The sequence below is a fragment of the Balaenoptera borealis genome (genome assembly GCF_965194805.1).
Source record: "Balaenoptera borealis genome assembly, chromosome: 17".
In the NCBI taxonomy this organism is placed as follows: Eukaryota; Metazoa; Chordata; class Mammalia; order Artiodactyla; family Balaenopteridae; genus Balaenoptera; species Balaenoptera borealis.
The window spans coordinates 81,108,426-81,122,188 of record NC_138876.1 but is presented as its reverse complement, the minus strand read 5'-3'; the positions used below and the strand labels follow the sequence as shown (position 1 = coordinate 81,122,188).

The following is a 13,763-nucleotide window of genomic DNA, read 5'->3' as shown; positions in this document are numbered from 1 at the left end:
ACAACGTCAAGTACAACTTTTTATCTTTTGAAGTCCTCTACAGCGTGTGGGTGAAAACAGAGGCTGGAGTAACTAGTTTGAAGTGTAGAAAGAGGAGAAAACAAAACAAGTGTTATTTTGAACCTTGCAACTTTTGAGTAAAAATGAATTCTGAATCTGAAGTAGGCTTTATCTGCATTCATCTCGAGTACTAAATAAGTTTGAATATTTCGACACAGGGGAGGATGTCATTTAATATTAGTAGTTCATTGAAGTCATTCGGGATATATATGATTTAGAGTAGGGATACGTATATATCGTAAGCATAGATACACACACTGCTACCCACATACACAAACACAAAATGAGAACGTGTATAATTTGTAATGCTACAGTTCCCTGGATTAAAAATCGTGACTCACTTTAAATTTCCCTGATTTTTTTTTTTATCATTGAAACGATTGGAAATGATTGGTTATTATCATAAAAATCAACACCGTATTGACTCAGTCACTAAGACCTTTAGTAAAAAAGGGAAGACAAAGTGTAGCTCATTATCTAGGATGATCAATTGGACCAGATTTCAGTTTGTGTTTTCACCTATATGCATTATGAGCAATGAAGTCTTTACTACTTTGGATCCTTTTTTCCAAATGAATTAATGAATTAAATTTATCCTTTCACCAGCTGCTAGGCAGCAGATGGAACCATTTCTGAAGCCTTGTTGAATTCAATCCATAAAACTCATTTCCTAGGATTAGCAGTCCAAAGTTTCTTTTAATGTTTATATACCGCTTGGGATTTTGCATTTCATGATGTTAAACTTTCAATTTAACTCTTCTTTTTGCACTTCATATCAAACAATTATGATCTTTTGGATTTCTATAGCAGACATGGCAGGTCACATAAGGACAAGAATTAATTTCAAGAGCAATAAAGTCATACAAGTTACATTTTTTGATGTTTGTTCGCATTGCCCTACTACCATGGAAACTATTTGCACTGTGGTTTTCTATTAATGTCAACCTAAATAATTACATATCTAATAGCCTGTGATGTTTGTTTATTTACTCATAAATACTTTAAAGCTGCAACCAGAAACATTCATTAACATTATGGAAGCTTAAAGTTTTGCAATTGAATTGTAAGCATAAGCTTGTTACATTACCTGCAAATAACTACTGTATATGCCCAGTTAATTTGTCTAATAAGAATTTAATCCTGACCTTTTAAAATGGTAATAAAGCCAATTACACAGAGTATGCAGATATGCATTTTATAAATCTAACTTTTTAAAAAGCATGCTACCATGGACAGCTCCTGGTGTTTTCTATTCTTTTCTAGTTAATTTGCACTTAAAATGTCTAAGTTAAGAAGAACCAGGAAACTTTAAATCTTACTGGCTGATGTTATAGCAGAATACTAATGGCCACTCTTAAAAAGAAAAAAAAGGACTCCTTTAAACGTAACTAAATTAGAATCTCCATAAAAGTTCCAGTGTACTTTGAAAGGTTTTAAATACGACTACCTTATGCTCTCCAAGGTACAGTATATCCAAATTTAAAATATAAAAGCTTTTAAGCTTAAAATGATGCTGCTTCTATAACATAAATACAACTAAAAAAGAGTGAATCACTCTTATGTGCAACAGTGATTTCCGCTAATTTGGCACAAGAAATCTATAGTAATCTAATATTGGAGTAAGCCAAGAAGGCCACAATAATCACCACTGAGTAACTGAATATTTAGAATAAGGAGAAAAGAGATCACTGGTAATCTTAGGTTACACACATAAAAGTAGGATAATATGCAGATGATATTTGCAAGGGGAACAAAAGTTAGGGAAAGTAATTTCAGTTTTATTTTAGACTATGAATCTGATTATTCCCTGGACCTTATTTATTTTTTTCCCTAACATAAAAACAATGTACACAATTATGTTTAAGGTTTCTTCATCGATTTTTTTGCCTTGAGTTTATGGGATTTTGCAGTGCTAGTTATGGCATAAGAGTTGGTATAACTTTTCTGACAATAAGCCACTTTCTTTTAGAAAAAAATACTGAAGAAGTTATTTTACACCCTTTGCCTATTAGCTGCTTTGTTCTTTGAAATTGAAAAAAAAGCTCAGTATACCCCTTTAGGAGACTTCTATGATTTCCACATGTATCAAACCAAAGCATGTTTAATAAATGCCTTGTGAGGATGAAAGGAATATGAGGCCAAGTACTGTTTAGCAAGGTATTTGAAATTTTTCTCTGTCCTTTAGTAATATTTCACTGAACTCATCCTTCAGCAAAATGTTGTTCAAGGTTCATTTTTAGTCTTTCTCCTTCTTCAGCCTTTTCTAATATCACTCTTTAACTTTCTGAAGAGCCTCCTGACATCTGAATTTATCAAAAAATGAACTGTATCATTTTTTAAGACCCCTCTGATTCAATTCTCTAAATATTTAAAGACAAGATTATGAATACCATACTTATCATTTTAAATATCTTTGGAACTTCCCACAAACTCTTTCCCTTATGTGTAGCCATGACCAGAATTTTGACTTTCCAAAAAAATTATATGAAACATCTTTTTGATATGGTTATTTGTTTATAAAAATAATCTATATTGTTGTGTTGATAACCCCCTTCCCCCACCCCGAAAAGATTTCCTCTACCCTAGTGAGCTGTCAGATTTGGGATCTCAATGGTAGCTTTTGTGATCTCAGAAATTATTTCCACTTTACTTTGTTTCAGAGAAAAAAGTGTACTAAGTATAATTTCGTGTCAAATATTCTCTGTTGTAAATTTGCACATTTCAAAAAATGTGTATGAACACAGGCATTATTGGTGCAGTATAAATGCAACTGCACCAAGACATTTTATTCTGAAATCCTTCTCAGTGAAGATACAACAATCCTTTTTGCAAAAATTTAAGAAAGAGAGACAGAAAGAGCATTTAAAATAATGACCAAGCATATACCACAGGAGAAACCAGAAAACAGAAGTTCAAAACAAACATCAGAAAAACCGTCTCCATACTTCTAAACTTCAACCTTTAGTGCTCTCATTTTTTTTTCCCCCCAGAAACAAAACTCAATATGACGACCTAAGACACAAAAACTTACTACAAGGCTGAGTGACTTAAACCTCCGTGCGAGCAGTACGCGGTTCCAAAGTTTTCAACTTACTTTTTTGTTCGTTTCCAAAACTTATATTTCTCTCCTCCCTTGTGTGCTGAACGGAAGCACTAAAGCTGTTTCTTTGAAAGGTAGTTCCCATGATATGACATCCAGTGCCTTTGACTGCTCAGAGATAAGCACCTGCCTTGTGTCCTCTCTTTACGTCACACCTCCCTATTCAGACCTTCTCAATATGATTCACATTTGCACATCAACAGCCTCATGCGCATACACAGATTTTTTTTCGGCTCTGGGCCCAAAACTTTCACTTTAATTTTCATCACATGATTGCCGTGGCATATGTCCTTCCAAACCTCCCATATATCAGTCATCATGCAAATGAGATGAGAGTATCACTCCTCGGCAGCAGATGGCCAGGAATGATAACAATGGCTCAACAGAGGGGATTCAATGTCCCTGACTTTATCGCCACGGCAACAACAACCTAAAATATATGTAATGGAAGTGGTGCTTATTAATTTTGCAGGCTCGAGTGTTCTGATTTTGTGAGTGAATGGGCTGAGTTAAAAAGGGGGCTGTGTCCTCCTGCCTTTAGAAGACTATCTATAAAAGCCAGGGACCTGGAAATTATTTTCAGTGACTAAGAAGGCAACAGCCTAGCAATTATTTGAGTAATTAGGTGTAATTCCTCCCTGTAGGCCTTGTACCCTCCTGCGCTTGCTTCACAGAAGCTCACGAATTAGACAGGCACAGATACTGAAAAGAAAAGTGCCTCAAGATACAGCGGGAGAGCTTGCAGGAGCTCTGTCACTTGGCCTCCACCAGGCTTGGTAAACACAAGCCCCAAGCTATAAGTAAATAGAGGCCCCACTTCACAAACACAGACCAATTAAAATGACAAAGGCGACCACACTTCTGGGTGGAGCTTAGGGAAGCTTGATGCGGCATGGGGCTCCCACACAGAATGGTCTCCGGCTCCGAGCCCCGGCGCCCATCCCTGCATCCCCATCCCTGCCCCTCACGCTGGACCCTGGCTTCACTTCCCTCTGCAGGTCGTGCCCAGCTCACCAGGGAATTTTTTCACGTGGCTCTTTTCATCCCTGACTCCTAGCGGATCCTTGATCTGCTTCTCACTCCTAACCGTATTAAAGAAATGAAATCGTGGGAAGGAAAAAAAAAAAACCAATCAATCCTTCAAAAATGTGCAGCAAGCCCTTTTACATTGGAAAGGGCAGACCCCCAAACGGCCAAGACAAGTGGGAGCTTTTAGGAAATGGGACCAAAAATCGAGAGGAAAAATCTGGCTTCCAGATATTTACTTGGAAACTATTTTTTGAAACACCCTTGGCAGTATTTTCCCACTAACCAATAACATAATGACGATTTCACTTTTTGTTTGTTTGTTTGTAGGGCTGAACCACATCGCAACATTTTGAAAAGTTTGAGTCGATTTATTTTTCAAAGAAAAACCACCATGGCAGTAGCATCTATGACAGCAAACTAGATTCTGTGTCCATAATGGGAAAAAAAAGACATTAATAAGAATTTATTGCCTTAGAAGAGGATAACTTTAAAAAAATTTTTTTAAAAGAATTAAAACTTTCTCACATCCTTTCAACATTGAACAAACCTCACAGACACTGTGCTAGGCTCTCTGAACAGATGAGGGATATGAGATAAAGGACCTTAGTCTTCTCCTCCAGCAGGACCTTAATGAATTGTTTGAGACCCTTTCCCCCCCGCTGTTCTGTGTCTCGGTTTCCCGAGAGGCACCGGAATCCTGCCCCCTTCCCCGGCCCCAGACCTGGAGCCCAGGCCCAGGATAGGACTCCTCCAGCCTCCAACTCTCTGTTCACCGAAACAAAGCAGCCTACCACTTGCTTGGATCGGGTACGATATTAAATGCGTTACAACCTGAGTGTGTGGGGTTGCGGTTTATGCTTAGATTCACTGGTCTTCCGAGCGTGTGGGCTATCAGTTCATCCATGTTTTGCAACACTTTGGCATTGTAAATAATCTGATTGCCTAGTGCAAAATTTCATCGTGCTATTTAATCCTCCAACGCAAGGACAAATTAGGAGCAGCGGATGTCCACTCTGAAAATCTCCACCCTGGGAGTGTAGGGTGCTCTAACCCGGCTCTTTGAAATGAGTTCCTTTCCTGAGCGGTCACCCATACCATCAGTGAACCTGCACAAGATGCAAATGTTTGCAGTGTAGTAACAACATGGATTTCTAGCTGACAGACCAGGCACTTGATCAATTTCAGTGACCTTACTGATACTATTGACACTGAAATAAACAATCACCTACTATTGAAAAATTTTTCAAGAACAGCTTTATTGAAACATAAATGACACACTGAATTAGTTACCCATTGAAAGTATACAATTTAATGGTGTTCATTTTGTTCATAGTTGTGCAACCATTATCACAATTTTAGTGCACTTTCATCACCTCAAAAAGAAATGCCATAACCATTAGCAGTCCCTCGCCATTCACCCCTCTCCCCCCATCAGCCAATCTAACTCCCTCCTTCAGGCCCAGATAACCACTAATCTATTTCCTGTCACTATGAATTTGCCTACCTTCTGAATTGTTTTCCAAAGCAGCCACACCACTTTACATTCCCATTGGCAGTACACGAGGGTTCTAATTTCTCCACATCTTCACCAACACTTGTTATTATCTATCTATCTTTTTTTTCTCACGGCCATCCTGGGGCATGTGAATGCTATCTAATGGTTTTGATTTGCATTTCCCTAATGACTAATGGTATTGAGAATCTTTTCATGTGCTTATTGGTGATTTGAAATCTTTTATGGAGTACTGTCTATTCAGATCTTTTGCCCATTTTTACATTGGGTCGCTTGTATTTTTATTATTGAGTTGTAAGAATTCTTTATATGTGTATCCTAGATACAAGTCCCTTATCTGATATATAACTGGCAAAACTTTTCTCCTGTTGTATGGGTTGTTTTTTTACTTTCTTGATTTTGTCCTTCAAAACACAAAGGTTTTTAATTTTGATCTATGTGTTTCTTTGATTACTTCTGCTTTGGTGTCATATCTAAGAAACTATTGCCAAATTCAAGGTCACAAAGATTACATCTATGTTTTCTCCTGAGAGTTTTATAGTTTGAGCCCTTACATGTAGGTTTTTGATTCACTTTGAGTTAATTTTTGTATATGGCGTGAAGAAGGGGTCCCACTGCATCCTTTTGCATGTGAATATCCTGCTGTCCAAGCATCTTTGTTGACAAGAATATGTTTTCCCCGTTGAATTGTCTTGGCACCCTTGTTGAAATCAATTTACCACAGAGGTGGGGATTTATTTCTAGACTCTCTGTGCTAGTCTATTGATCTATATGTCTCTATTTACACCAATGCCACACTTGTTTGATCACTGTAGCTTTGGAGCAAGTTTTGAAATTGGAATGTGTGAGTCCCCCAACTTTGTTCTTACCCAAGGCTGTTTGGCTATTATGGATCCCTTGAATTTCCATATGAAACTTAGGATCAACTTGTCAATTTCTGCAAAGAAACAATGTGTCGGATCTGCAGATCACTTTGGTTACTATTGCCACCTTAACAATATTGAAACTTCTAATCCATGAACATGCCTTTTCATTTATTTAGGTCTTCTTTAATTTCTTTCAACAACGTTTTATAGTGTTCAAAGTTTTACACTTGTCTTGCTCATTTTATTCCTAAGTATTTTATTCTCTTTGATACTATTGTAAGTAAAATTATTTTCTTACTTTCTTGTTTTGTTTATTGCTACTGTGTAGAAATACAATTGATTTTTATATGTTTATGTTGTAACTTGAAACCTTACTGAACTTGCTTGTTAGCTCTAATAGTTTTTTAGTGGATTCCTTAGTATTTTCTATATACAAATCTATATACTGCATCACGTCATCTGCAAATGGAAATAGTTTTACTACTTCCTTTAAACCTCCAGTACAGAACAGAAGTGGAAAGAGCAGACACCATTGTTCTGTTCCCGATCTTAGAAGGTAAGAATTCAATCTTTCACACTATGCATGATGTGAGCTAATTCTGGAATTTGGAAAGCTCAGTTTAAAAACATTTTAAACACAAAAGCTAATGTCTACCTGGGACAGTAAACTGCCCTATATTGGTGTAACTCCTGGGGAGACCAGAAAGAAATCTCCCAGCTCTACAGTTTTACGAGTACCTGGTATGCGATTTGTCATGGTGCTTACTGCCTCCTAAAGTGGAGTGTGGTCGGACACAGGGGATTCATTCCTTCCAGTTTGGTCTGCCTTGGTGGCTCAGAGCATCCCCAAGGAAGTCAGTAACAGCCTGCCAGAGCTAAGTGCCAGCGTATCCTTTGAAGTCTCTCAGGTTCTGGTAGTAACGGTCACCTGGACCCCAAGTTCAGTGATGTTGTAGAGGCCAAACTATAGGTTCAACTTCTAGGTCTTCACCTTTCATGTCAACATCTGTGAACACACTGTCAAGGTCAGGTGTAGGTGGCACACCTATATTCCACCTGCTGCCTGGGGTTAAACCAAACTGCCTCAGTCATAAGGCTACGGCCCCATCCAGCTCACATTTTCCATTTTTAACCCCTACAGATGGACTCTGAGAATTTCCTGTACCTATTTGCAAAAGTAGACATATTTGTAGCCAGTAAAACGTAGCAAATTGAATCCGATATGGGAAAATTATAGAATCAAATGACATTTTGATAATAAATGAAAGATAAGACACTCCCAATGCAGCTACATATTAGCTCAAATTATAATGAGGATGATATTACCCAAAGTAATAGTAGCTAACATTTGACTTAGTGCTTATCTTCTGGCAGGCACTGCTCTAAGTGCTTTTCACAGGCTAATTTGGAAGCTGAACCCTAAAATCTCATAAATTTCCCAAATAGGTTCTGCTAGTAAAGCTGCTGACCCAGGCCTCAAGCTCAGGTGGTCTGCGGCCAGGCCCCCTTTCTCAACCACCAGGCAGTTCTGCCAGCCTCAATCTTGTCCACACATCATATCCGATCAGGGAAAACCACCAGGAATCTGATGGGGAAACTCTCCAGTGAATTTTTTTTCCCTTCATCTTTTGGCATTTTTATAAGAAATGGACACCAGTGTAAAAGGTTTCCAATGCTCCATTTTCTGATCTTTCACAAAGCTGTTCTCATTCAGGAAAATGAAGATTTTTCAAGCAAAACTGATGGAGTCAATAAGAAATTTTAAAGATCTTTCTTTTGTCAGGTGATGCTTTTCATCAGGAACCACAGGAACACTGATGTACAGTTAAGATACAGTGAGGAGTAAAATCTTTGCTGAGAATCTTGGTACATGTACCTTTACTTCTGTACTTGTATGTGTATCTTTGCCTATATCTATGCCCACACCTATGTCTATATTTGTCTCTATCTATTATGTCTGTATCTATATATTTGCAATATGGCCTTGACATCAGATAGATATAGTTTTGCTTCATCCGCAGGCAGCTGAATTGCATTTGGTCCATGGTGGGCAGCTCACTCACGCACTCTGCCTTGTGACAGGCTGCATCACTCAGCTGTATGAAATCCGTGTTAAGATCCTTGTACCTACTTCACACGTGGTGACATGGTGGCCTTGGATCATGGACTTGAGGGATCTGAACAGGGTCGCCATGGTGATGTGCTCATCCCAGTCATCCCTCCACACCCTGCTGATTCTGGATCACATTCCTGCAGCTGGAGGTCCAGCTCTGTGCATGCACTGAGCACACGCAACTCATTCTAGGTGTGTGGGCCCTTATTCTCATTTCTCTGCACAACCCCTCCTCCTCCTACACACAGACACACAGACACACACACACTCACACACAGCAGTTATTCTATTTAGATAGATTTGGGCTTAAACAAGTGTCTTAGCTCAGGGTGCTATAACCAAATACCACAGAGTAGGCAGCGTTAACAGCAGACATTTACTTCCCACAGTCCTGGAGGCTGGTAAGTCCAAGATCAGGGTGAATCCATTCCTGTTAATAACTCTCTTCCTGGCTTGCAGATGGCTGTTTTCTCACTGTGTCTTCACATGGTGGAGAGAGAGAGCTCTGGTCTCTTCTTCTCCTTATAAGGGCGCTAATCCCCCCATGGGGGCCCCACCCTCAAGACCTCACCTAAATTTAATTACCTCCCAAAGGCCCCACCTCCAAATACCATCACAATGGGGGTAGAGGCTTCAACATATTAATTTAGGGAAGACATAAACATTCAGTCCATAACAACTAGCTTGTTCCCCTCTTCCCAGAAAGGCAAATCAGGCCCATTATGATTCCACTTAGGAAAAACCCTGCATTTTCTAGACTTCCTAGTTTCCATCTCACTGTGATTTGATGTAGTAGACCACAAGGTCTCCAAACAAAGGATTCTCTATGGTTTCTACAATTCATTTTGTAAATGTGTTTGGAATAAGTGTCTTCATGACTGAACAGTTAGCATTTAAAACAACAAAAAGAAAAGAGCAGAAGAGGAAGGATGATTTCAGAATGGCCCAAGCAAACAAACAAGCCTGTTGGCTAACACTCTGAATGTCCTGAATGGCGGGGGAGGCCAGCACGGTGCTCTGGAGGCCCAGCTGCTGCCACTGACTTTTAAAGAGGTGAGAAGAGAAAACACATCTAAATAAATCAGTTGCAAAGACTTTAAGAATGTTGAACGTGTTTCCAGAGATCACACGATATTTTTCTTACCCTTTTCTGAACAGACAAAGATATGACCAGAGACTATTCTGGACCCCATCCTAGGAACAAGGCAAGGATGACAAATGATATGACTTGGGGCCATCTCGATTCAGGGGGGCCTCCTGCAATCCAGCGTTCACCCCAGTCCACAGCGCAGCTACATCCTCAGCAACCTGCAAACACCATTTCACTGGCCTCGGATTCTAGGCGCCTGTCATTCTCATTGTTCCATGTTGGGTTAAACCCCAAACATCAACTTCTCAATCTGAGCAGGAAGTTCAGATGTTAAAGTTCTAGTACTACTGAGTCACTGGGTGGTCCCCTTGCGGACCAGTCTCCATGCTCTGTACGACACCCACACCCACACCGCGTGCAGGACCCCAGACTCCAAGGCCCCTACCATCCCCGTAGCTACAGCCCTTTACAAACTCTTGTGATGATCCCTTTCCAAGCCTATTTCCAGGGCCCGTTCCAAGTTCCTATCATCCATCATCTGAGCTCCTAACATCACGGTACCCAAGCTCTTCCACAGTCCCAGCAATGTGACTCTTTCCAGGACATCCTTTCCCGTGCCGCCAGCATCGTATTTTCTAGAAGGCAAATCTAGTTGTGTCCATTCTATGGCTTTCCTTTTCTTCCTGGACAACAAGCGGGCTAAGCCTCCCACCCCCCTCTTTGAGGTTAGGTGTGGCCACGTGCAGAGACGGGGCCCAGCCTCACGCGTCCATCACCTCCCGTCCAGCCCACCCCCCTCTTTGAGGTTAGGTGTGGCCACGTGCAGAGACGGGGCCCAGCCTCACGCGTTCATCACCTCCCGTCCAGCCCACAAAGCGCCCCTGCTGTCCTCAAGCTTCATTCTCTTCTGCCAAATGCACAGAGATGACCTTGAAAGCCGTATGTTGAAGATGGCAGATCCCCAGTCAGTCTGAGTCCTGAATGACCGCATGGACCAAAGCCCCCAGCTTCCCTTACAAAACACGAAGTTTTGAGACTATTTACATGACCAAAATTAAACTATTCTTGTGTTTGTGTTATTGTACATTTTTGTGTGGATTTCTTAGACAGCTAGTGTTAGTCTCATGAACACATCCTCTGCTTAGAAATCTCTTTTATCTGTAGGACTAAGTCCAGATGTCTCAGTACTACATGGAGTTTCTCAATTTTATCCCACTTTGCCTCTTCAGCTACTTTACCTGCTTCTCTTTACACACAGACTATATAGTTAGCGCCTCACTATTTACTGGAAATGTCATGCTCATTCTTGCCCAGGGACAACTTAATTTAATCTCCAGACATCATGTATAAGAGGCGATGGCAATCACATTACAGTGATATAAATGTATCAAATCTATAATGTAAATGTATAAATGCATCAAATTAACATGTTGTATACTTTAAATTTACACAACGTTATATGTCAAATATATTTCAGTTTCAACAAAGAGGCCTTAAATGTGATTCCATCTCCCCGAAGACTCCTCTCAAAAGGGGCCCAAACTTCTCACTGCTGTCCTCAGGCTATTATACTGCTTGTGTTTCTTCCCCAGAAACCCAAATATCTGGAGCGAAATTGAGGTCACAGTGCTTGTGTGAAGGGCTCCTTCTGCCTTTGCTGTCATTCTTCACTTTGGTGAGGAACTAACAGTTTCCTTAGTGAGCATCCGTGTCGGTTTCCATTTTCCGCACACGTCCCTATTGGGGAATTGACAGGTGAGGAGCTCGCTGCGATTCGGGTGACTGGATTCTTCTATCCTGTATGGAGAGGAAGTGTCATTGCTGCTGCTTCTCCAAATACATCACCTCCCAGGTAGACATACAGGTGGCTCAAAAATACTGCGAGCTTGGCAGAGAAAAAATGCTAAATAAATAATCCCAAAGTGTTAAGATGGATTCGTAAACCACTGATGTTAGAAGATACTGCAGTTATTTAAGGCAAGTACTTACCCAGACCTGAGTTTCACAGAACTCCTTTGACAAGGATGAACTCAAGTGACCATCAAGGGAATCGGTTCTATGTTTGCAGACACCTGAGTGCCAAACGCTCTTCCTCATATTTAACTATTATTATGAGTAAACTTGTATTAACATTTTTCTGTGTATATTTAATCCTTCGAATTTCTGATAATACCATATAGATTTTTATAAGTGAAATCTATCAGAGTTCCCTTCAGTTATTTTACACTCTTTAAAATAGTGACTTTGGGGCTTCCCTGGTGGCGCAGTGGTTAAGAATCTGTCTGCCAGTACAGGGGATACGGGTTCGAGCCCTGGTCCTGGAAGATCCCACATGCCGCAGAGCAACTAAGCCCGCGAGCCACAACTACTGAGCCCTCGTGCCACAACTACTGAAGCCTGCGCGCCTAGAGCCTGTGCTCCACAACAAGAGAAGCCACCACAATGAGAAGCCCACGCACCGCAACGAAGAGTTTCCCCCACTCGCCACAACTAGAGAAAGCCCGCGCGCAGCAACGAAGACCCAACGCAGCCAAAAGTAAATAAATAAATAAATTTATTTTAAAAATAAATAAATAAAATAGCGACTTTTCCCGATTTAATTTATATCCAAGTATTTTGGGATAGGGATGTCCTATTTCCTAAGCATTAAGAAATATGATATTAAGAAAATTGACAACCAAGTGGAGTTTGTAAACAAGTCTCCACAATATCCTCATAAATTAAGAAGGAAATATTCCTTAAGGTGAGTGTTCCAATCAGACCAATAATGTTAAACATTCAAAATTGCAAAAGTCACTGTTACAAAATGAACAAATGAAATAAGACTTGAACTTCCAATGGGAAATTATTTTTAAATTAAAAAATTGTGTTTGACTTTATTTTTTAGAGCAGTTTTAGGTTTACAGTGAAATTGAGAGGAAGGAGCAGAGGTTTCCCCAGTGACCCTCCACCACATGTTGAGTCTCCCCCGTTATCCACACCCCCACCAGATGCTTCATTTGTTACAACTGATGAACCTACGCTGACGCCTCATCATCAGCCAAAGTCCACAGTTTACTTTAGGGTTCTCTCCGCGTTGTACATTCTATGGTTTGGCCAGATGTATCCACCTCTGTAATATCATACAGAGTGTTTCCACTGCCCTAAAATCCTCTGTGCTCTGCCCACTCACCCATCCCTCCCCACCAACCCCTGGCAACCCCTGATCTTTTCACTGTCTCCATAGTTTTATCTCTTCCAGAAGGTCATATAGTTGGAATCATGAAGAACATAGCCTTCCTAGATTGGCTTCTTTCACTTAGTAATATCCATTTAAGTTTCCTCTGTGTCTTTTTATGGCTTGATGGCTCATTTTTCTTTTTTTCATCATTGAGTAAAATTCCATTGTCTGGATGTACCACAGTTTGTTTATCATTCACCTTCTGAAGGACATCTTGGTTGGCTTCAGGCATTGGTAATTATGAATAAAGCTGTTATAAACATCCATGTGCAGAATTTTGTGTGGACGTAAGTGTTCTCAACTCCTCTGGGTAAATAAATACTGAGGAATCCAATTCCTGGAGTGTATGGTGAGAGTATGTTTAGATTGTTAAGAATCTGCCAATCTGTCTTTCAAAGTGGCTGCATCACTTTGCATCCCAACCAGCGATGGATGAGAGTTCCTGTTGTTCCACGTCCTCCCTGGCACTTGGTTCTGGATACTCTTGATTTTTAATGGCTAAATATCTAAGTTACAGTAACTTCCATGTCTTTAAGTCAACAGAGACTTAACTATGTGAATGTATATATCTAGTCAAGTTTGTTATTGAAAAGAAATTTTCATGCTCTACCAGGTTGTCACCAAAATAATAGCATGGAGCTATTGTTACTATATAATACCCCGATAAGTTGTATCATAAGACAGCAGTGTGAACTTTTCCTGGGCTAATAACCCATATTACTACTAATAATAGCTAATATCTATTAAACACTTAGTGACCCGGGCACTGTGC

General features: G+C 40.1%; 1 protein-coding gene across 10 annotated transcripts in view; it reads right to left on the bottom strand.

Annotated features, from left to right (window-relative positions):
* Positions 1-13,763, bottom strand: part of ST18 (ST18 C2H2C-type zinc finger transcription factor) — a 372,885-nt gene that overhangs the window by 127,540 nt on the left and 231,582 nt on the right. For 7 of the 10 annotated variants that reach the window (XM_082363001.1, XM_082362989.1, XM_082362998.1 and 4 more), the window contains exon 1: positions 3,155-5,686. The exons of the other annotated variants lie outside the window; for them this stretch is intronic. The gene's annotated coding sequence lies outside the window, so the exon portion shown is untranslated. Of the gene's footprint in view, positions 1-3,154; positions 5,687-13,763 lie in introns of those variants that run through there. 10 annotated transcript variants of the gene reach the window in all.